We start from the raw sequence: 24,722 nt of genomic DNA, 5'->3' as shown, positions 1-24,722 counted from the left end.
AAGGTTTTGCCACATGGGTTGTATACACCCTTACCCGTTCCTAGTGAGCCATGGGTCGACATATCTATGGACTTTGTTTTGGGGCTGCCTAGGACCAAAAGGGGTAGAGATTCTATTTTTGTTGTTGTTGATAGATTCAGTAAGATGGCACATTTCATTCCATGCCATAAAACAGATGATGCAACAAATATAGCTGACTTGTTTTTCAGGGAGATAGTGCGACTCCATGGTGTACCTAGGAGTATTGTTTCTGATAGGGATGTTAAATTCCTTAGCTACTTTTGGAAGGTGTTGTGGGGGAAATTGGGTACTAAGCTTTTATTTTCCACTACTTGTCATCCACAGACTGATGGTCAGACTGAAGTAGTTAATAGGACTTTAACTCAGCTTTTACGCACTGTTGTTCATAAGAATTTAAAAACTTGGGAGGATTGTTTGCCATTTATAGAGTTTGCATATAATAGGACGATGCATACTACTACTTCATACTCTCCTTTTGAAATTGTTTATGGATTTAATCCACTTACTCCTTTGGATTTGATGCCTTTACCTGTTGATGACAGGAGTAGTTTGGATGGACAAAAGAAGGCGGAGTTGGTGAAATCACTTCATGAGAGGGTACGGCTTCAAATTGCCCAAAAGAATGAAAGGGTTGCTTCCCAAGCCAATAAAGGACGAAGGCGTGTCATCTTTGAACCAGGAGATTGGGTTTGGGTTCACATGCGCAAAGAAAGATTCCCAGCCCATAGAAGGACTAAGTTGCATCCTCGAGGAGATGGACCTTTCCAAATTCTTGAGAAAATTAATGACAATGCATATAAAGTCGATCTTCCAGGTGAGTATAAAGTTTCTGCAACTTTCAATGTTTCTGATCTTTCTCCTTTTGATGTAGGTGAAGATTCGAGGTCGAATCCTTTTGAGGAGAGGGGGAATGATAGGAACCAAGGTGGGCCTACTCTTAAAGATCCTTTGCAAGTTCCAGATGGGCCAATTACAAGATCAAGGGCCAAGAAGATCAAGGAAGCAATGCAAGGATTGGTGCAATCCACCTGGGATGAAGCCAGCAAGAGCCCAACACTGAAGATGGGTCTGAAAGAAGAAGAACCAGTTTTGATCCACTTTATTCAAGCTGTGGAAGACATGACTTAAAGATACGGCCTATTGTTATTGGAGGCTTCCAATTTGGTTAAATGATTTATTTTATTAGTTTAGAATAAGTGGGCTTGAAGATGCTTGGCTCACATGTCTTATTTCTTTTGAACTATGTTTTTGGGAAGGCCTTGTATTTTGGCCAAGGGCTTATTTGGAAAATTACATTTTAGGAACTAGGGTTTCATCAATTTACTGTTGGGGTTACTGTAGCCGCGCGTACTGTAGCCGGTACTGTTCATCAAGGGTAATTTTGGGTAAAAGGGGCATTATTTTGGCTAGGGTTTTGATTAGGTTTGGCTTTAAAAACTCTTTGTAGCCTCATTTGAGAGTTAGACAATATTGAATTTTATTTGTGAGTTGAGTTTTCTCCTCTTGTTCTTGATTGAACTCTTGAACTTATCAAAGGTAAATCACAACCTTTGTGGCGTTCCTCCTTTGTAATCTGGGTTCTTGAGACGGGTTCTTCAACGGGTCTAGATTTTAATATAATCTAGGTTCTTGAAACGAGTTCTCATCGGGTCTAGATTCTCCATCCTTGACTTGATTTTGGCTTTCTTGGGGAGTTTTCAAATTGATTGTGGGTTCAAGGGAATTCATTCCCACGGGTTCATATCACAAAGGGTAAAATAAATAACAAGCTAGTGATCCCAGATCACTCCTCGGGCGGAGCCGTCTCCTCAGGCTCGCCCTCCTCCTCCTCATCTGCATCAAAATCTGCGTTACCACAGAATGGTACCGCAGGTAAGTATAACCCAAAAATAATCTCAGGAATAAAATGCATTTAATACAACTAACATGCATGCATATGATGAAATATGCATTTTTCCTCAAAACATCATTTTCCCCGAAAATGATAATTTTCCAACACACGCCAAAATCCCATTTGGCCCAAAAATAATCCGTAAAACATTTTCCCAGAAAATGATTTACACAAAATCCAACTCACACTATTTTCCCAGAAAATAGTCCATTTAATCCGTCAATACCCTATGCACCATGGCCTCCCCTAGGGACCATCCGCACGTCCTGGCTTCGTAGCGATGCCCAGTTCCGCGCCCAGCGCGTACATGGCCAGACATCCTCTAGTCCCCGCCAGCAGAAGGACCACGGAGTCGGCACGAAACTCTCGTCCGATCCCATTGTCGCCCAGCGACAATCCAGGGGACGTTACTCAGTTTATTCCGCTCCCGAGTAACCAGAGGAGCTCCACCGAGATAATGCCCCATCTCGGCTTGGGGTCGTGATACGCACGCACCCAAATTCCATTCTCACATGAAAACCCAGTTTTCATAAACACATGAACATGAATGCAATACACGAAAACCCAGTTTTCCTTTACAAACATGATCATGCATGAAATAATGATATGCACATGTACCAACACAAATCCACATTCCTCAATAACCAATAACCAATCCAAACAACTCCAATCATAAATCCATCCGACTCCCGTACTCCTCGGACTCAGTCCGGCATGCCAAAAATACAGTGAAATGCGTTAGTGCAAAAATACATAAAATTCATGGGAATACTTTGGAGAAATACTTACAGCGCTATATGATAATTTCCGGAGGATCACGAAGCTGAAAAAGGCGACGTCTGAGCAACACCACAGTGTAAAATACACTATGGCCGTGGGTCACAAATACCCACTTTTCAACGGAGACAAACGAAGACCCCAAAATGATAGGGTAGGGCCTAGAGAGGTCGGTGAAGCCAATGGTGGTGGTGGTTTGCCGTGGATGACGGCGCAAATGGTGGTTTAAGGCCAAAAACGTACAAATCGGAAATGGACTTGGTGGGGCTTCACCGGTGACGGATCGGAGCCGGGGTTGGGTCCAAAGGGTTGCCAAGAGGTCGGGGATGAAGTGGTAGGAAGATGGTGGCCAATGGTGGTGCGACGGCGGCGCAACGGCGGAAAGAGTGCCGCGGCTTCGAGCCGTGCGTGGAGGCTAACGGTGGCTCGGATGGAAGTGAGGTTGGTGGGGTTGATGACCGGCGGGAGGGGAAGCTACTGGGGCTGGGCGGTGTAGGTCACGGCGGCGCGGCGGCGGGGGGTGGACGACGGAACGCACGGGAGAGAGGGAGAAGCAGCTCGCGCGGGAAGAAGGAGAAATAAGGAGGAAGAAAAAGAAAAGAAAGAAAAGAAAAGGAGGAAAAGAAAAATAGGGGAAAAGAAATGAGGTCCAATCCTCATAACTTGGGTCACGAAAATGATCCAACGGAAACGATTTTAAAACCACAAATTAAGTAAAATAATTTAAACGTAATGGTAAAGTCAATTTGAAATAATTAAATCTCACAATAATTAAATAAATATTAAAAGCAATTTAAATACATAACAATAAATAAATATTAAGAAAGCACATAAAAATAATTTTCACCAAATTAAAAATCCTAAAAATAACCCACTTAAAAATCCAATAATTTTAAAATAAGAGAATAAATTTTGAATCCATAAAAATAATTCCTTCAGTAAAAATACACTAAAATACGGGGTGTTACATGCAACACAAAGGATGAGTTCTCTTCCACACCTTTTGATGATGAGTCACTTCTTTGAGACATCATAATTTGCTGCCCAAAAAGAATGTTTGTGAAAACCTCACACACTCTCTTACGTGTTTACACTCAAATAATGGCACTCCACTCGTGTTTCACTCTTAATGGCTTTTTCCCGATAATAGTCTCACACTCTCTTGGCTTTTACCTCAATAGTTTTTTCACTCAAGTTCTTTCAGAACTAAATGAACTCAATCAAGACAAGGCAACCTTGTTTTATCCCAACTAGTAATTAGATTCAGGAAACAAGAACAAGAGAAATATGAAGGAATAAAAATGACACGAGAATCAATGAAATTATACGAATGAAAGTAAGACAAGATACCAACTTGAGTGATGTATGCAGCAGCCCCTTTGATGATGATAAGGTTCAATCAACAAATTTCTTTCTTTCTCATTTTTGTAACTATGTAGCAACCTCTGAATATGCTACCTTTTTTTTTCTTCTTCCTCTTCTCTCTTTTTTTTTTTTCAAATTTCTTTTTTCTTTTTTTTTTTCTTTTTTTTTCTTTAATTCATCCACAAACAGCAATATTCAATTGTGAAAACCAACCAATTGAATTCAAACACACAAGCATCGATAATGAAGTAGAAGAGAATCAATGGAACGACATTCCAAGCAATTGACAAACTTAGAGATGCAGGAAAACCCTAGAATTTTGAAACCCTAGGTGATGCAAATTTCAGACAAACCCAAAATCCTAAGAATTTCGGCAGCCTACTTTTTGTTTCTATTTTTTTTTTTTTGGCAACCTTAGAACAATGAAGCTCTAGAATTAAATTTAAGGATGCTAAAATTAAAAGATAGAATCAGACCTAATTGGAAACCTTGCTCTAATACCAAATGATATGAACCCGCGGGAAAGGAATCCCTTGAACCCACAGTCAATTTGAAAATACCCCAAGAAAGCCAAAATCATGTCTATGGATGGAGAATCTAGACCCGATGAGAACTCGTTTCAAGAACCTAGATTATATTAAAATCTAGACCCATTGAAGAACCCGTCTCAAGAACCCAAATTACAAAGGAGGAACGCCACAAAGGTTGTGATTTACCTTTGATAAGTTCAAAAGTTCAATTAAGAACAAGAGGAGTAAAACTCAACTCACAATGAATAAATTCATCAAATTTCATAAACTTCATAATCTTCTGAAAATGAGGCTACAAAGAGTATTTAAACCAAAACCTAATTAAAACCCTAGATAAAATAAAACCCCATCTTCCAAAAATACCCCTGAGTGAGCAGTGCCACGGCTACAGTATGCGCTACAGTAACTCAGCTACAGTAACCCTAACCCTAGTTCAATAAAATAATAAATTTCCCAACATGCCTTTGCATAGGCATAAACCCAATTATTATTCTAAGCAAATAAAATAGGTCCTTGAAATTAATTAAATAAGTTGGAAGCCTTCAAGTGTCCAAAGCCTATAAGTCATGTTATTGCCCTTTCCATAGCTTATAAAATGAATCAAAGCATAATCTTCATCGTTTAAGCCCTTGAACTTGTATTTGGCCCATCTGGAATTTGCAACATATCTTTAAGACTAGGCCCACCTTGGTTCCCATCAGTAAGCTAGTCCTAGGCAGATATAATTCCTTGAGGAAATAGAATGTGAATTCAGTTGTATATGGATTAAATTTTTTTCCAAATTGAACTGCATGAATACTTGAAGTTTTAGATTTAGAAAGTATGATGGTACGACTTGACCTACCTTGTGGAAGGACTCCAGTACAAATTGATATGATTTGAGAGAAAGAGAGTTAAGAATGGAAGATATATATACACGTTGTGGATAATTCTCTGAATAGTGAAGAGAGTAGTGATTTCTTTTAAGCAAGGATTCAGTATCCTAGAAGGTCAGACTAGAAGTCATTAAGTTTAGGTAGTAACCTTTGGGATTGTTATACCCTAATGTTATAGTAGTAGCTATTTTGTATAACCATATGATGGTTATAGATAATAATAGTGTTGACTACGAGAAGAAGACGTTATTTCAAGAAGAACGAGACCTGGCCGTTGGGCGTGATGAGGCATCCAGTGATGGGCAATAAGTTGGTAAGCAACTTTTTCTTTTGAGCGTATTTTATGTTTGTACTTACGTCGATTTCGAGGACGAAATCTCTTTTTTAGGAGGGGAGGATGTAACAGCCTACTAGAAATTTATTGGTGGAATTTCTATTGACTTTAGGAATCTCGTGAAAACCCCATAAGTTTTTACGAATCGACCAATTACATAGGTTTTAGTCTGTCACTATAGTCAGTGTTATCACTCACTATGGTGCTAGAAATATAAGTTTTATTTATTTGAGGTGGTTAGAAGTGTCAGAATGCATTATGGTCCACGCCATTAGACTCAGTGGATTATTTAGAATTTTATGACGCAATACCCTATTTTCATAATTCCAGACGAAACGTCTATTGGAAATTGTGAAATTATTTTTAGGGGCACTTCGAGGTTGAATTTCAGTATAATATTTTCACTGTAGGTCAATATGAATATTTAAGAATTTTTAGTGTTAAGTTTATGATTCACTCTTTCGGAGTGAATAGTAACCTCGATATGCGCACCAATTGCAGTATTTCAAAATCATAGTGTGGAATGTCCAAATTAGATTAGAGAAGTTTTATTTGGACACTTGGCAAGATCTTAGCCACACTTAGTGAATAATATTAGACACGTGTCAAAATCAAGTTCACGTTCATGCTATGTTTCAAGTCCATGCTATGTTTCAAGTCACGTTCATGCTAAACTTCAGTTTCAGTTTAAGTTATGCCAGTTATGTTATGTTGTATGTCAAGTTATGCTATGATTACTTATGATTTAATTATACATTCATGCTTTTACTACCATGCATGCATCATTAACCTGTGTGGAAGTTTCCTGTTAACTTGCTGAGATTTGTAATCAAATCTCACTGTGGTAGTCCCAACTACCATTCCCCCCGAATGATAGATTTTGTTATAGGATTTGAATGAGAATCAAGAATCGACCAACTGGAAATGATCGACTAAACAATGGTGTGACGTAGATGGTGGTACAGTAGTTACCTCAGATTACTACTGGTATTTGTGGAGTTCAATCTCCAACACTCTTTTGATCACAACCATTTTGGACTAGTGTAGTGATCTCAGTTGTTTAGTACGTCATTATGTATGAAGTATGTTTTACGTATTTGAGATATTTCAGTTAGGAATATTGCATCTTATATGTCATGAACGGAGGCAGGTAACCTTGTGTTGCATGTCTCGACGCTTCAAATATCCGTCTGATCCGAAGCGGAATTTGGAGGCGTCTCAAAGAAGTGTAGGAAAGCCAAGGGATGTCTTACACGCCTACCCTAGAAGAAGGTAGCATATTCAAAGTTGCTACATAGTTACAACAATGAGAAAGAAAGAAATTTGTTGATTGAACCTTATCATCAAAGGGGCTGCTGCATACATCACTCAAGTTGGTATCTTGTCTTATTGCTACTCTTTCATTCGTATAACTTCATTGATTCTCGTGTCATTTTTATTCCTTCATGTTTCTCTTGTTCTTGTTTCCTGAATCTAATTACTAGTTGGGATAAAACAAGGTTGCCTTGTCTTGATTGAGTTCATTTAGTTCTGAAAGAACTTGAGTGGAAAAACTATTGAGGTAAAAGGCAAGAGAGTGTGAGACTATTATCGGGAAAAAGCCATTAAGAGTGAAACACGAGTAGAGTGTCATTATTCGAGTTGAAACACGTAAGGGAGTGTGTGAGGTTTTCTTTTTTACCACTAACATTCTTCTTTGCAGCACCTTGTAATGTCTCATCGGAGTAGCTCATCACCAAGGGGGCGAGTAGATAACTCATCCTTTGTGTTGCATGCCATGCAACATGAGTTTGAGCGGTTGAACTTGGTGTTAGGTGAAGTGAGGAATAGCATGGATAATCAAGAAGCAATGGTTAGAAATCTGCAAGCAGAGAAAGATAGGAGGCGACATGAGCCTAATATTAAGAATGGGTATGAGAATGGAGAGTATGAGGAAGTGCTAACATCTGAAGTTGGATTGGGTAGACATAGAAGAGTTAGGCATGGAAGAGGCCTTAGGGCAAACTCAGGGGGTCGAGATAGAGTAGATAAGAACCTTGGAAGCATCAAAATGAAAATACCATCATTCCAAGGTAGAACTGACCCTGAAGTTTATTTAGAGTGGGAGAAAAGAATAGAGTTGGTGTTTGATTGTCATAATTACTCTGAGCAGAAAAAGATGAAGTTGGCTGTAATTGAGTTCACTGATTATGCGATTATTTGGTGGGATCAATTAGTATCCAATAGGAGGAGGAATTTTGAGAGGCCTGTAGAAACATGGAGAGAGTTGAAAGCTATCATGAGGCGGAGATTTGTACCTAGCCACTACTATAGAGACCTCTACAAAAAATTACAAAATCTTATACAGGGGTCTAGGAGTGTAGAGGACTACCATAAGGAGATGGAGGTGGCTATGATTCGGGCTAATGTAGTGGAGGATCGGGAGGCCATAATGAAAAGATTTTTGAGGGGGTTGAATAGGGAGATAGCCAATGTAGTTGAGTTGCAACATTATGAGGAGGTAGAGGACATAGTGCACATGGCTATGAAGGTGGAGAGACGGCTAAAAGGAAAGGGTACATCAAGGTATACTTCGGTTTCTAGTACTTCTTGGAAACCAAAGTGGGACAAAAATGATCAAGTTGTAGCAAAGGAGAAGACCGAACCACCAAAGGGAAAAGATTTGGGTGAGGCTGAAACCTCAAGAAAAAGTGAGAATGAGCTTAATAGTAAGAGTGAAGGTGACAGTGAAAGTGAGATTGTGCTGAAAAGCAAGAGTGAAGATGAGAGTGAAAGTGAAAGTGAGATTGAGCTGAAAAGCAAGAGTGAATGTGAGATTGAGAAGAAAAGAAATAGTGAGACCGAAATGGAGAAAGAGAGAAAAATGAGAGAGAAAAAAGAAGAGAGTGAGACTAAGACCTCAAGCAAAAGAGAGAATGAGTTGAAAAATAATTATGAGGTCGAGAGTACAAAAAAAGATGAAGAAAAATAGAGTGACAGAAAAAAAGAGAGTGAAAATAAAAAAGAGTGTGAAAGGGAAAAAAAGAAAAAGTGATGGGAACCAAGATGGGTCTAGTTTTAAAGATCATTTGCAACTTCCAGATGGGCCAAGAAGATCAATGAGAAAATGCAAGGATTGATGTAATCCATTTGGGACAAGTTTAGCAAGAGCCCAACATTCAAGATGGGGCTTGAAGGATGAAGATCCAATTTTAATTCATTTGATCAGCTACGGAAGAGGGCAACGACAAGACTTAAAGGCTTTGGACTCTTGAAGGGTTTCAACTTATTTAATTCATTTAAAGAACTTATTTTATTAGTTTAGAATAATTGAGTTTATTATGAGAAGGACTTAAGGGAGCCTATGCAAGGGCATGTTGGGAAAGTTATTATTTTATTGAACTAGGGTTAGGGTTACTGTAGCCGAGTTACTGTAGCTCGGCACTGTAGCCGCGGCACTGTTCATCCAGGGGTACTTTTGGAAGATGGGGGTTTATTTTGGCTAGGGTTTCATTAGGTTTTCCTTTAAATACTCTATGTAGCCTCATTTTAATCAGATTATGAAGTTTATGAAATTTGATGAATTTATTCATTGTGAGTTGAGTTTTACTCCTCTTGTTCTTAATTGAATTTTTGAACTTATCAAAGGTAAATCACAACCTTTGTGGCGTTCCTCCTTTGTAATCTGGGTTCTTGAGACGGGTTCTTCAACGGGTCTAGATTTTAATATAATCTAGGTTCTTGAAACGAGTTCTCATCGGGTCTAGGTTCTCCATCCATTGACTTGATTTTGGCTTTCTTGGGGAGTTTTCAAATTGACTGTGGGTTCAAGGGATTTCATTCCCGCGGGTTCATATCATTTGGTATTCAGAGCAAGGTTTCCAATCAGGTCTGATTCTATCTTTTAATTCTAGCATCCTTGAATTTAATTCTAGGGCTTCATTGTTCTAGAGTTGCTAAAAAAAAAAAAAATAGAAACAAAAAGTAGGCTGCCAAAATTCTTAGGGTTTTGGGTTTGGCTGAAATTTGCATCACCTAGGGTTTCAAAATTCTAGGGTTTCCTGCATCTCTAAGTTTGTCAATTGCTTGGAGTGTCGTTCCATTGATTCTCTTCTACTTCATTGTCCATGCTTGTGTGTTTGAATTCAATTGGTTGGTTTTCACAATTGAATATTGCTGTTTGTGGATGAATTAGAGAAAAGAAAAGAAAGGAAAAGAAAAGAAAAGAAAGGAAAAGAAAAGAAAAGAAAAGAAAATTCCAAAAAAAAAAAAAGAAGTTGAAGAGAAGAGAAGGTAGCATATTCAAAGTTGCTACATAGTTACAACAATGAGAAAGAAAGAAATTTGTTGATTGAACCTTATCATCAAAGGGGCTGCTGCATACATCACTCAAGTTGGTATCTTGTCTTATTGCTACTCTTTCATTCGTATAACTTCATTGATTCTCGTGTCATTTTTATTCCTTCATGTTTCTCTTGTTCTTGTTTCCTGAATCTAATTACTAGTTGGGATAAAACAAGGTTGCCTTGTCTTGATTGAGTTCATTTAGTTCTGAAAGAACTTGAGTGGAAAAACTATTGAGGTAAAAGGCAAGAGAGTGTGAGACTATTATCGGGAAAAAGCCATTAAGAGTGAAACACGAGTAGAGTGTCATTATTCGAGTTGAAACACGTAAGGGAGTGTGTGAGGTTTTCTTTTTTACCACTAACATTCTTCTGTGCAGCACCTTGTAATGTCTCATCGGAGTAGCTCATCACCAAGGGGGCGAGTAGATAACTCATCCTTTGTGTTGCATACCATGCAACATGAGTTTGAGCGGTTGAACTTGGTGTTAGGTGAAGTGAGGAATAGCATGGATAATCAAGAAGCAATGGTTAGAAATCTGCAAGCAGAGAAAGATAGGAGGCGACATGAGCCTAATATTAAGAATGGGTATGAGAATGGAGAGTATGGTGAGGATGAGGAAGTGCTAACATCTGAAGTTGGATTGGGTAGACATAGAAGAGTTAGGCATGGAAGAGGCCTTAGGGCAAACTCAGGGGGTCGAGATAGAGTAGATAAGAACCTTGGAAGCATCAAAATGAAAATACCATCATTCCAAGGTAGAACTGACCCTGAAGTTTATTTAGAGTGGGAGAAAAGAATAGAGTTGGTGTTTGATTGTCATAATTACTCTGAGCAGAAAAAGATGAAGTTGGCTGTAATTGAGTTCACTGATTATGCGATTATTTGGTGGGATCAATTAGTATCCAATAGGAGGAGGAATTTTGAGAGGCCTGTAGAAACATGGAGAGAGTTGAAAGCTATCATGAGGCGGAGATTTGTACCTAGCCACTACTATAGAGACCTCTACAAAAAATTACAAAATCTTATACAGGGGTCTAGGAGTGTAGAGGACTACCATAAGGAGATGGAGGTGGCTATTATTCGGGCTAATGTAGTGGAGGATCGGGAGGCCATAATGAAAAGATTTTTGAGGGGGTTGAATAGGGAGATTGCCAATGTAGTTGAGTTGCAACATTATGAGGAGGTAGAGGACATAGTGCACATGGCTATGAAGGTGGAGAGACGGCTAAAAGGAAAGGGTACATCAAGGTATACTTCGGTTTCTAGTACTTCTTGGAAACCAAAGTGGGACAAAAATGATCAAGTTGTAGCAAAGGAGAAGACCGAACCACCAAAGGGAAAAGATTTGGGTGAGGCTGAAACCTCAAGAAAAAGTGAGAATGAGCTTAATAGTAAGAGTGAAGGTGACAGTGAAAGTGAGATTGTGCTGAAAAGCAAGAGTGAAGATGAGAGTGAAAGTGAAAGTGAAAGTGAGATTGAGCTGAAAAGCAAGAGTGAATGTGAGATTGAGAAGAAAAGAAATAGTGAAACCGAAATGGAGAAAGAGAGAAAAATGAGAGAGAAAAAAGAAGAGGGTGAGACTAAGACCTCAAGCAAAAGAGAGAATGAGTTGAAAAATAATTATGAGGTCGAGAGTACAAAAAAAGATGAAGAAAAAGAGAGTGACAGAAAAAAAGAGAGTGAAAATAAAAAAGAGTGTGAAAGGGAAAAAGAGAGTGAAAAAGAAAAAGAGAGTGGAAAGAAAAGAGTGTGAAGAAAGTGAGAGAAAAACAAAGAGAAAAGTGAGTTTTTATGCTAAGGCAAGTCTTAATCCTAACGAACTTGACGTATGTTTGCCTAGTATTGTTGTCTCTTTGTTGCAGGGATATGAGGTCGTGTTTCCAAGTGGTGTATTTAGTGGATTGCCATCTATTAGGGAGATAGGGCACTACATTGATTTTGTGCCAGATGCGACAATTCCTAACCGACTTTTCTTGGAAAAACATGAGTCATTGACACACTTAAAGGGACAAGGTAAGTTGTTGACTAGAATGCTTGCTAAGCGGGAGGATTGTATTGAGACTTTTCCTCATGTATTCAAATACACACAAGGTATGAAAAATTTTGTGGTTGATGCTTTAGCAAGAAGGTATGTCCTTGTCTTCATTTTAGATGAGAAATTGTTGAGATTTGAATATGATAAGGAATTGCATGCTAATAATGATGACTTTGCTAGTGTGTATGGAACATGTGAGAATGCATCTTTTGGTAAGTTCTATAAACTAGATTGGTACTTGTTTAGAATGAATAGATTTTGTGTGCCTACTAGTTTTATGCGTAAGTTGCTTGTGTGTGATGGACATGCTGGTTTGTTGGGTAACCATGGTGTAAGGAAAACTTTTATTGTGTTGCATGACTGTTTGTGGGAATACCATTTGCCATTCAAAGACTTGTTGCACGAACGTTTGTGGAAGTATCATTTGTCATTCATTGATGTATTGCATGAACATTTGTGGGAGTATCATTTGCCATACATTGGCGTGTTGCATGAACGTTTGCGGGAGTATCATTTGCTTTTCATTGAGTTTGCATATAATTGGAGTGGTCATTCTCGTGAAAATAAGATTTTAGACATGTTGCATAAACATTTATGGGAGTATCATTTGCCATTCATTGACTTGTTGCATGAACGTTTGCGGGAGTATCATTTGCCATTCATTGACTTGTTGCTTGAATGTTTGCGGGAGTATCATTTGCCATTCATTGAGCATGCATATTGGAGTGGTCATTTTGGTTCGAGGAAAACTTTAGATGTACTTCATGAACATTTGTGGGAGTATTGTTTGCCATTCATTGAGTTTACATATAATTGGAGTGTTCATGCTACTACTAAATTTTCACCAATTGAAATTGTTTGTTTACTTAATCAATTTCCTCCTTCAGATTTAAAGTCTTTACTAGTTGATGACATGAGTAGCTTGGATGGACTATTCCAAATTCTTAAACAAATTAATGAAAATGCATATGTAATGGATCTTCCAGGTAAGTATCATGTTTCTACTATTTTCGATGTTACTAACAATTTTCCCTTTGATCCAGGTGGAGATTCGAGGTCGAATCATTTTGAGGAGAGGGGGAATGATGGGAACCAAGATGGGTCTAGTTTTAAAGATCATTTGCAACTTCCAGATGGGCCAAGAAGATCAATGAGAAAATGCAAGGATTGATGTAATCCATTTGGGACAAGTTTAGCAAGAGCCCAACATTCAAGATGGGGCTTGAAGGATGAAGATCCAATTTTAATTCATTTGATCAGCTACGGAAGAGGGCAACGACAAGACTTAAAGGCTTTGGACTCTTGAAGGGTTTCAACTTATTTAATTCATTTAAAGAACTTATTTTATTAGTTTAGAATAATTGAGTTTATTATGAGAAGGACTTAAGGGAGCCTATGCAAGGGCATGTTGGGAAAGTTATTATTTTATTGAACTAGGGTTAGGGTTACTGTAGCCGAGTACTGTAGCCGGCACTGTAGCCGCGACACTGTTCATCCAGGGGTACTTTTGGAAGATGGGGGTTTATTTTGGCTAGGGTTTCATTAGGTTTTGCTTTAAATACTCTATGTAGCCTCATTTTAATCAGATTATGAAGTTTATGAAATTTGATGAATTTATTCATTGTGAGTTGAGTTTTACTCCTCTTGTTCTTAATTGAACTTTTGAACTTATCAAAGGTAAATCACAACCTTTGTGGCGTTCCTCCTTTGTAATCTGGGTTCTTGAGACGGGTTCTTCAACGGGTCTAGATTTTAATATAATCTAGGTTCTTGAAACGAGTTCTCATCGGGTCTAGGTTCTCCATCCATTGACTTGATTTTGGCTTTCTTGGGGAGTTTTCAAATTGACTGTGGGTTCAAGGGATTTCATTCCCGCGGGTTCATATCAAAAAGTGAGTGGAAAGAAAAGAGAGTGTGAAGAAAGTGAGAGAAAAACAAAGAGAAAAGCGAGTTTTTATGCTAAGGCGAGTCTTAATCCTAACGTACTTGACGTATGTTTGCCTAATATTGTTGTCTCTTTGTTGCAGGGATATGAGGTCGTGTTTCCAAGTGGTGTATTTAGTGGATTGCCACCTAATAGGGAGATAGAGCACTACATTGATTTTGTGCCAAGTGCGACAATTCCTAACCGACCTTTCTTGGAAAAACACGAGTCATTGACACATTTAAAGGGACAAGGTAAGTTGTTGACTAGAATGCATGCTAAGCGGGAGGATTGTGTTCAGACTTTTCCTCATTTATTCAAATACACACAAGGTATGAAAAATTTTGTGGTTGATACTTTAGCAAGAAGGTATGTCCTTGTCTTCATTTTTTATGCAAAATTGTTGAGATTTGAAAATGATAAGGGATTGCATGCTAATGATGATGACTTTGCTAGTGTGTATGGGACATGTGAGAAAGTATCTTTTGGTAAGTTCTATAAACTAGATTGGTACTTGTTTAGAAATATTAGATTTTGTATACCTACTAGTTTTATGCATAAGTTGTTTGTGTGTGATAGACATGCTGGTTTGTTGGGTAACCTTAGTGTAAGGAAGACTTTTGTTGTGTTGCATGAACATTTGTTGGAATATCATTTGTCTTTCAATGACGTGTTGCATGAACATTTGTGGGAATATCATTTGCCGTTCAATGGCGTGTTGCATGAACGTTTGTGGAAGTATCAATTGTCATTCATCGATGTGCTACATGAATGTTTGTGGGAGTATCATTTGCCTTTCATTGACGTGTTACATGAACATTTGTGGAAGTATCATTTGTCATTCATTAACATGTTGCATGAACGTTTGTCGGAGTATCATTTGCCATACATTGACTTGTTGCATGAACGTTTACAGGAGTATCGTTTGCGTTTCAATGAGTTTGCATATATGGACTCTGTTTTGGGGCTGCCTAGGAAAGAAAGAAGTAGAGATTCTATTTATATGGTTGTGGATAGATTTATAGAGTTTGCATATAATAGGACCATGCATACTACCACTTTATATTTTCCTTTCGCAATTGTTTATAGCCCTAATCCATTTACGCCTTTTGATTTAATGCCTTTACCTGTTGACGACATGAGTAGCTTGGATGGATCTTTTCAAATTCTTGAACAAATTGATGATATTGCATATGAAATTAATGATAATATTACTAACGTTTTTCCCTTTGATCCAGGTGGAGATTCAAGGTTGAATCCTTTTGAGGAGAGGGGGATTGATGGGAACCAAGGTGGAGATTCGAGGTCGAATCCTTTTGAGGAGAGGGGGAATGATGGGAACCATGATGGGCCTAGTCTTAAAGATCACGGAGACAATGCAAGGATTGATGCAATCCACTTGGGACGAGTTTAGCAAGAGCCCAACATTCAAGATGAGGCTTGAAGGATGAAGATCCAATTTTGATTCATTTGAACAGCTATGGAAGATGGCAACAACAAGACTTAAAGGCTTTGGGCTCTTGAAGGGTTTCAACTTATTTAATTCATTTAAAGAACTTATTTTATTTGTTTAGAATAATTGAGTTTATTATGGGAAGCACTTAAGGGAGCTTATGCAAGGGCATGTTGGGAAAGTTATTATTTTATTGAACTAGGGTTAGGGTTACTGTAGCCGAGTTACTGTAGCTCGGCACTGTAGCCGCGGCACTGTTCATCCAGGGGTACTTTTGGAAGATGGGGGTTTATTTTGGCTAGGGTTTCATTAGGTTTTCCTTTAAATACTCTATGTAGCCTCATTTTAATCAGATTATGAAGTTTATGAAATTTGATGAATTTATTCATTGTGAGTTGAGTTTTACTCCTCTTGTTCTTAATTGAACTTTTGAACTTATCAATGGTAAATCACAACCTTTGTGGAGTTCTTCCTTTGTAATCTGGGTTCTTGAGACGGGTCTAGATTTTAATATAATCTAGGTTCTTGAAACGAGTTCTCATCGGGTCTAGGTTCTCCATCCATTGACTTGATTTTGGCTTTCTTGGGGAGTTTTCAAATTGATTGTGGGTTCAAGGGATTTCATTCCCGCGGGTTCATATCAATTCATTTCGAAAGCTATGGAAAGGACAACAACATAACTTATAGGCTTTGGACACTTGAAGGCTTTCAACTTATTTAATTAATTTCAAGGACCTATTTTATTTGCTTAGAATAGTTGGGTTTATACCTTTGTAAGGGCATGTTGGGAAAGTTATTAATTTAATGAACTAGGGTTAGTGTTACTGTAGCCAAGTCACTGTAGCGCGGCACTGTAGCCGCGGCACTATTCATCCAGGGGCACTTTTGGAAGATGGGGGTTTATTTTGGCTAGGGTTTCAATAGGTTTTGCTTTAAATACTCTATGTAGCCTCATTCTAATTAGATTATGAAGTTTATGAAATTTGATGAATTTATTCATTGCGAGTTGAGTTTTACTCCTCTTGTTCTTAATTGAACTTTTGAACTTATCAAAGGTAAATCACAACCTTTGTGGCGTTCCTCCTTTGTAATCTGGGTTCTTGAGACGGGTTCTTCAACGGGTCAAGAATTTAATATAATCTAGGTTCTTGAAACGAGTTCTCATCGGGTCTAGGTTCTCCATCCATTGCCTTGATTTTAGCTTTCTTGGAGAGTTTTCAAATTGACTGTGGGTTCAAGGGATTCCTTTCCCGCGGGTTCATATCACTTAGGATTTCGGCCACTACTATTCCAAGCCTAACCATTACTTGCCACTTGTCACTTTAGGATACAAAAGGGACCAATGGTGATGGGAACCAAGGTGGGCCTAGTCTTAAAGATATGTTGCAAGTTCCAGATAAGCCAAATACAAGTTTAAGGGCTTAAACGATAAAGATTATGCTTTAATTCATTTCATAAGCTATGGAAAGGGCAACAACATGACTTATAGGCTTTGGACACTTGAAGGCTTTCAACTTATTTAATTAATTTCAAGGACCTATTTTATTTGCTTAGAATAATTGGGTTTATGCCTATGTAAGGGTATGTAGGGAAAGTTATTATTTTATTGAACTAGGGTTAGGGTTACTGTAGCTGAGTTACTGTAGCACCATACTGTAGCCGCGGTACTGTTCACTCAGGAGTATTTTTGGAAGATGGGGTTTTATTTTATCTAGGGTTTCATTAGGTTTTGCTTTAAATACTCTATGTAGCCTCATTCTAATGAGATTATGAAGTTTATGAAATTTGATGAATTTATTCATTCTGAGTTGAGTTTTACTCCTCTTGTTCTTAATTGAACTTTTGAACTTATCAAAGGTAAATCACAACCTTTGTGGCGTTCCTCCTTTGTAATTTGGGTTCTTGAGACGGGTTCTTCAACGGGTCTAGATTTTAATATAATCTAGGTTCTTGAAACGAGTTCTCATCGGGTCTAGGTTCTCCATCCATTGACTTGATTTTGGCTTTCTTGGTGAGTTTTCAAGTTGATTGTGGGTTCAAGGGATTTCATTCCCGCGGGTTCATATCATTTGGTATTCAGAGCAAGGTTTCCAATCAGGTCTGATTCTATCTTTTAAATCTAGCATCCTCAAATTTAATTCAAGGGCTTCATTGTTCTAGGCTTGCCAAAAAAAAAAAAAAATAGAAACAAAAAGTAGGCTGCCGAAATTCTTAGGATTTTAGGTTTGGCTGAAATTTGCATCACCTAGGGTTTCAATATTCTAGGGTTTCCTATATCTCTAAGTCTGTCAATTGCTTGGAGTGTCGTTCCATTGATTCTTTTCTACTTCATTGTCCATGCTTGTGTGTTTTGAATTCAATTGGTTGGTTTTCACAACTGACTATTGCTGTTTGTGGATGAATTAGAGAAAAGAAAAGAAAGGAAAAGAAAAGAAAAGAAAAGAAAGGAAAGGAAAAGAAAAGAAAAGAAAATTCGAAAAAAAAAAACGAAAAAAAAAGAGAAGGGGATGAAGAAAAGAGAAGGTAGCATATTCAAAGTTGCTACATAGTTACAACAAAGAGAAAGAAAGAAATTTGTTGATTAAACCTTATGATCAAAGGGGCTGCTGCATACATCACTCAAGTTGGTATATTGTCTTATTATTAGTCTTTCATTCGTATAACTTCATTGATTCTCGTGTCATTTTTATTCCTTCATGTTTCTCTTGTTCTTGTTTCCTGGATCTAATTACTAGTTGGGATAATACAAGGTTGTATTGTCTTGATTTAGTTCAACTAGTTCTTAATGAACTTGAGTGGGAAAACTCTTGAGGTAAAAGGCAAGAGAGTGTGAGATTATTATCGAGTAAAAAGCCAATTCAGAGTTACACACGAGTGGAGTGTCATTATTTGAGTGTAAACACGTAAGGGAGTGTGTGAGGTTTTTCACTAACATTCTTTTTGTGCAGCACATTATGATGTCTCATAGGAGTGACTCATCACCAAAGGAGATGGTAGATAACACATCCTTTGTGTTGCAAGTCATGCAACAACAGTTTGAGAAGTTGAACTTAGTGTTGGGTGAAGTGAGGGATAGGATGGATCATCAAGATGTGGTAATTAGAAATCTTCATGGCAGGAGAGATAGGAGGAGTCCCAAGTTTAGTGTTGAAAATGGGTATGAGAATGAAGAGTATGGTGATTCTCTTGTTACTAGGCATGCACTCAATACAAAAATTAAGATGGATGATTTAGAGCAGAAGAGTGAGAATATTTTTCATACTAAATGCCACATCAACAACAAGGTATGTAGTATGATCATTGATTTGAGGAGTTGTATTAATTTAGCTAGCACTACTTTAGTTGAGAAATTGAATTTACGCACCTTGAAACACCCTAGTGAAAAAGAAAAAGAGAGTGGAAAGAAAAGAGAGTGTGAAGAAAGTGAGAGAAAAACAAAGAGAAAAGTGAGTTTTTATGCTAAGGCAAGTCTTAATCCTAACGAACTTGACATATGTTTGCCTAGTATTGTTGTCTCTTTGTTGCAGGGATATGAGGTCGTGTTTCCAAGTGGTGTGTTTAGTGGATTGCCACCTATTAGGGAGATAGAGCACTACATTAATTTTATGCCAGGTGCGGCAATTCTTAATCGACCTTTCTTGGAAAAACAAGAATCATTGACACACTTACAGGGACAAGGTAAGTTGTTGACTAGAATGCATCCTAAGCGGGAGGATTGTATTGAGACTTTTCCTCATGTATTCAAATACACACAAGGTATGAAAAATTTTGTGGTTGATGCTTTAGCAAGAAGGTATGTCCTTGTCTTCATTTTAGACGCGAAATTGTTGAGATTTGAATATGATAAGGAATTGCATGCTAATAATGATGACTTTGCTAGTGTGTATGAAACAAGTGAGAATGCATCTTTTGGTAAGTTCTATAAACTAGATTGGTACTTGTTTAGAATGAATAGATTTTGTGTGCCTACTAGTTTTATGCGTAAGTTGCTTGTGTGTGATGGACATGCTGGTTTGTTGGGTAACCATGGTGTAAGGAAGACTTTTGTTGTGTTGCATGAACGTTTATGGAAATATCATTTGCCTTTCATAGACGTGTTACACGAACGTTTGCGGGAGTATCATTTGTATTTCATTGATTTTGCATATAATTGGAGTGGTCGTTCTGGTGAAAATAAGATTTCAGAAATGTTGCATGAACGTTTATGGGAGTATCATTTGCTATTCATTGACTTGTTGCATGAACATTTGCGGGAGTATTATTTGCCATTCATTGAGTTTGCATATTGGAGTGGTCATTTTGGTTCGAGGAAGGTTTACATATGATTGGAATGTTCATGCCACTACTAAATTTTCATCAATTGAAATTGTTTATAGACTTAATCAATTTCCTCCTTTAGATTTAAAATCTTCACCAGTTGATGATATGGGTAGATTGGATGGACTAGTCCAAATTTTTGAACAAATTAATGAAAATGCATATCTAATGGATCTTCCAGGTAAGTATCATGTTTCTACTATTTTCAATGGTACTAACCACTTTCCCTTTGATCCAGGTGGAGATTCGAGGTCGAATCCTTTTGAGGAGAGGGGGAATGATGGGAACCAAGATGAGCCTAGTCTTAAAGATCATGAAATTTATGAAATTTGATGAATTTTATTCATTGTGAGTTGAGTTTTACTCCTCTTGTTCTTAATTGAACTTTTGAACTTATCAAAGGTAAATCACAACCTTTGTGGCGTTCCTCCTTTGTAATTTGGGTTCTTGAGACGGGTTCTTCAATGGGTCTAGATTTTAATATAATCTAGGTTCTTGAAACGAGTTCTCATCGGGTCTAGATTCTCCATCCATAGACTTGATTTTGGCTTTCTTGGGAAGTTTTCAAATTGACTGTGGGTTCAAGGGATTTCATTCCCGCGGGTTCATATCAACCATACTCTCCATTCTCATACCCATTCTTAATATTAGGCTCATGTCGCCTCCTATCTTTCTCTGCTTGCAGATTTCTAACCATTGCTTCTTGATTATCCATGCTATTCCTCACTTCACCTAACACCAAGTTCAACCGCTCAAACTCATGTTGCATGGCATGCAACACAAAGGATGAGTTATCTACTCGCCCCCTTGGTGATGAGCTACTCCGATGAGACATTAGAAGGTGCTGCACAGAAGAATGTTAGTGGTAAAAAAGAAAACCTCACACACTCCCTTACGTGTTTCAACTCGAATAATGACACTCTACTCGTGTTTCACTCTTAATGGCTTTTTCCCGATAATAGTCTCACACTCTCTTGCCTTTTACCTCAATAGTTTTTCCACTCAAGTTCTTTCAGAACTAAATGAACTCAATCAAGACAAGGCAACCTTGTTTTATCCCAACTAGTAATTAGATTCAGGAAACAAGAACAAGAGAAACATGAAGGAATAAAAATGACACGAGAATCAATGAAGTTATACGAATGAAAGAGTAGCAATAAGACAAGATACCAACTTGAGTGATGTATGCAGCAGCCCCTTTGATGATAAGGTTCAATCAACAAATTTCTTTCTTTCTCATTGTTGTAACTATGTAGCAACTTTGAATATGCTACCTTCTCTTCTCTTCTCTTCTCTTCAACTTCTTCTTTTTTTTTTTTTTTTTTGGAATTTTCTTTTCTTTTCTTTTCTTTTCCTTTCCTTTCTTTTCTTTTCTTTTCTTTTCCTTTCCTTTCTTTTCTTTTCTTTTCTTTTCTTTTCTTTTCCTTTCTTTTCTTTTCTCTAATTCATCCACAAACAGCAATATTCAATTGTGAAAACCAACCAATTGAATTCAAACACACAAACATGGACAATGAAATAGAAAAGAATCAATGGAACGACACTCCAAGCAATTGACAAACTTAGAGATGCAGGAAACCCTAGAATTTTGAAACCCTAGGTGATGCAAATTTCAGCCAAACCCAAAACCTTAAGAATTTCGGCCGCCTACTTTTTGTTTCAATTTTTTTTTTTTTGGCAACCCTAGAACAATGAAGCCCTAGAATTAAATTTAAGGATACTAAAATTAAAAGATAGAATCAGACCTGATTGGAAACCTTGCTCTGAATACCAAATGATATGAACCCGCGGGAAAGGAATCCCTTGAACCCACAGTCAATTTGAAAACTTCATCATTTAAGCTCTTGAATTTGTATTTGGCCAATCTAGAACGTGCAACATATCTTTAAAACTAGGTCCACCTTGGTTCCCATCATTCCCCCTCTCCTCAAAAGGATTCGACCTCGAATCTCCACCCTTCAAGAGTCCAAAGCCTTTAAGTCTTGTCGTTGCCCTCTTCCGTAGCTGATCAAATGAATTAAAATTGGATCTTCATCCTTCAAGCCCCATCTTGAATGTTGGGCTCTTGCTAAACTTGTCCCAAATGGATTACATCAATCCTTGCATTTTCTCATTGATCTTCTTGGCCCATCTGGAAGTTGCAAATGATCTTTAAGACTAGACCCATCTGGGTTCCCATCACTAATGAATTTAATGACTCTTTGCCAAGTGTTGTTGTTTCTTTGTTGCAGGTATATGAGGTCGTAATTCCTAGCGGTGTGTTGAGTGGATTGCCACCTATTAGGGAGATAGAGTACTATATTGATTTTGTGTCAGATGCGACAATCCCTACCCGACCTTTCTTTGAAGAACATGAGTCCTTAATAAACTTAAAGGGACAAGGTAAGTTGTTGACTAGAATGTGTGCTAAGTGGGAGGACTGTATTGAGACTTTTCCTCATGAGTTCAAATACACACAAGGTATGGAAACTTTTGTGGTTGACGCTTTAGTAAGAAGGTATGTCATTGTCTTCATTTTAGATGCAAAATCGTTGAGACTTGAATATTATAAGGAATTGCATGCTAATGATGATGACTTTGCTAGTGTGTATGGAACATGTGAGAAAGCATCTTTTGCTAAGTTCTATAAACTAGATTGGTACTTGTTTAGAAAGAATAGATTTTGTGTGCCTACTAGTTTTATGCGTAAGTTGCTTGTGTGTGATGGACATGCTGGTTTTTTGGGTAACCTTGGTGTAAGGAAGACTTTTGTTGTGTTGCATGAACATTTGTGGGAATATCATTTGCCTTTCAATGACGTGTTGCATGAACATTTGTGGGAATATCATTTGCCTTTCAATGGCGTGTTGCATGAACGTTTGTGGAAGTATCAATTGTCATTCATCGATGTGTTACATGAATGTTTGTGGGAGTATCATTTGCCTTTCATTGACGTGTTACATGAACGTTTGTGGAAGTATCATTTGTCATTCTTTAACATGTTGCATGAATGTTTGTGGGCGTATCATTTGCCATACATTGACTTGTTGCATGAACGTTTACAGGAGTATCATTTGCGTTTCAATGAGTTTGCATATATGGACTCTGTTTTGGGGCTGCCTAGGAAAGAAAGAAGTAGAGATTCTATTTATATGGTTGTGGATAGATTTATAGAGTTTGAATATAACAGGACCATGCATACTACCACTTTATATTCTCCTTTTGAAATTGTTTATAGACTTAATCTATTTACTCCTTTAGATTTAATGTCTTTATCTGTTGACAACAGGAGTAGTTTGGATGGATGTTCGCAAATTCTTGAACAAATTAATGACAATGCATATGAAATCAATGATAATGTTACTAACATTTTTCCCTTTGATCCAGGTGGAGATTCAAGGTCGAATCCTTTTGTGGAGAGGGGGAATGATAGGAACCAAGGTGGGCCTAGTCTTAAAGATATGTTGCAAGTTCCAGATGAGCCAAATACAAGTTCAAGGGCTTAAACGATAAAGATTATGCTTTGATTCATTTCATAAGCTATGGAAAGGGCAACAACATGACTTATAGGCTTTGGACACTTGAAGGCTTTCAACTTATTTAATTAATTTCAAGGACCTATTTTATTTGCTTGGAATAATTGGGTTTATGCCTATGTAAGGGTATGTTGGGAAAGTTATTATTTTATTGAACTAGGGTTAGGGTTACTGTAGCCGAGTTACTGTAGCACCATACTGTAGCTGCGGTACTGTTCACTCAGGGGTATTTTTGGAAGATGGGGTTTTATTTTATATAGGGTTTTAATTAGGTTTTGCTTTAAATACTCTACGTAGCCTCATTCTAATGAGATTATGAAGTTTATGAAATTTAATGAATTTATTCATTGTGAGTTGAGTTTTACTCCTCTTGTTCTTAATTGAACTTTTGAACTTATCAAAGGTAAATCACAACCTTTGTGGCGTTCCTCCTTTGTAATCTGGGTTCTTGAGACGGGTTCTTCAACGGGTCTAGATTTTAATATAATCTAGGTTCTTGAAACGAGTTCTCATCGGGTCTAGGTTCTTCATCCATTGGCTTGATTTTGGCTTTCTTGGGGAGTCGGGTTCAAGGGATTTCATTCCCGCGGGTTCATATCAAATGGTAAGCAAAGAATCACCTAGGGAAGTAGCACTAGAAGATGAAGTGTGGCGCCCCTAGCCCCCACTTGGGATTTGACAGAAACTAAAATGTCGGGACATGCAACACCAGGCCCCTCGTACATGACAGATAAGATGTAATGCACCAAATGATAACTACCAGTATGCAGTATATCGCAGCGAAAAGTCAACTTAAGTCAATTCAAAGGAAACATTCGTCATGGTACCAAATACATTAGATCCCAATACTATTTCATAATTCATAAGAGACATCATAGTTGATACGAATTTATCAAGAACTCCCAAAAACACGGGAACAAAACATTTAAATCTAAACAGAAGGTCCTTTTCCCAAAAGTGGAATGGGTCAGAACCAAGGTCCCATCCTCAAGCAGACTTAAGCATATACCCCTAGATGGTCGAACATTTATGTCCAAACCCAACTCTGTGGCTATTTCCTTAGCATCTACAACAGAGTTCTTAGCTTGCTCCAGATGTCTTGACAGAAAACTCATATCTTGCTTGAGCCTTAACATCTTCTAAGGGTCCAGATTGGCGACGAGCCGCCACGGCAAACTCATCCTTTATTATTTCACAGATTCCATCCATACTTAATGGTCTCGTATACCTAGCACAATTTCTTTCATTCCAAGTGAGGAATGATAGTGAGTAAATACAACAGTGAAATTTTGAGAAATCTTAGTAAGTAAACAAATAATGTGCAACAGATATCATAAGCATATGAAGCAAACTTAACAA

The sequence above is a fragment of the Juglans regia genome, chromosome 1 (genome assembly GCF_001411555.2).
Source record: "Juglans regia cultivar Chandler chromosome 1, Walnut 2.0, whole genome shotgun sequence".
In the NCBI taxonomy this organism is placed as follows: domain Eukaryota; kingdom Viridiplantae; phylum Streptophyta; class Magnoliopsida; order Fagales; family Juglandaceae; genus Juglans; species Juglans regia.
The sequence above is the reverse complement of the archived record's forward strand: the minus strand, read 5'-3'. Positions refer to the sequence as shown.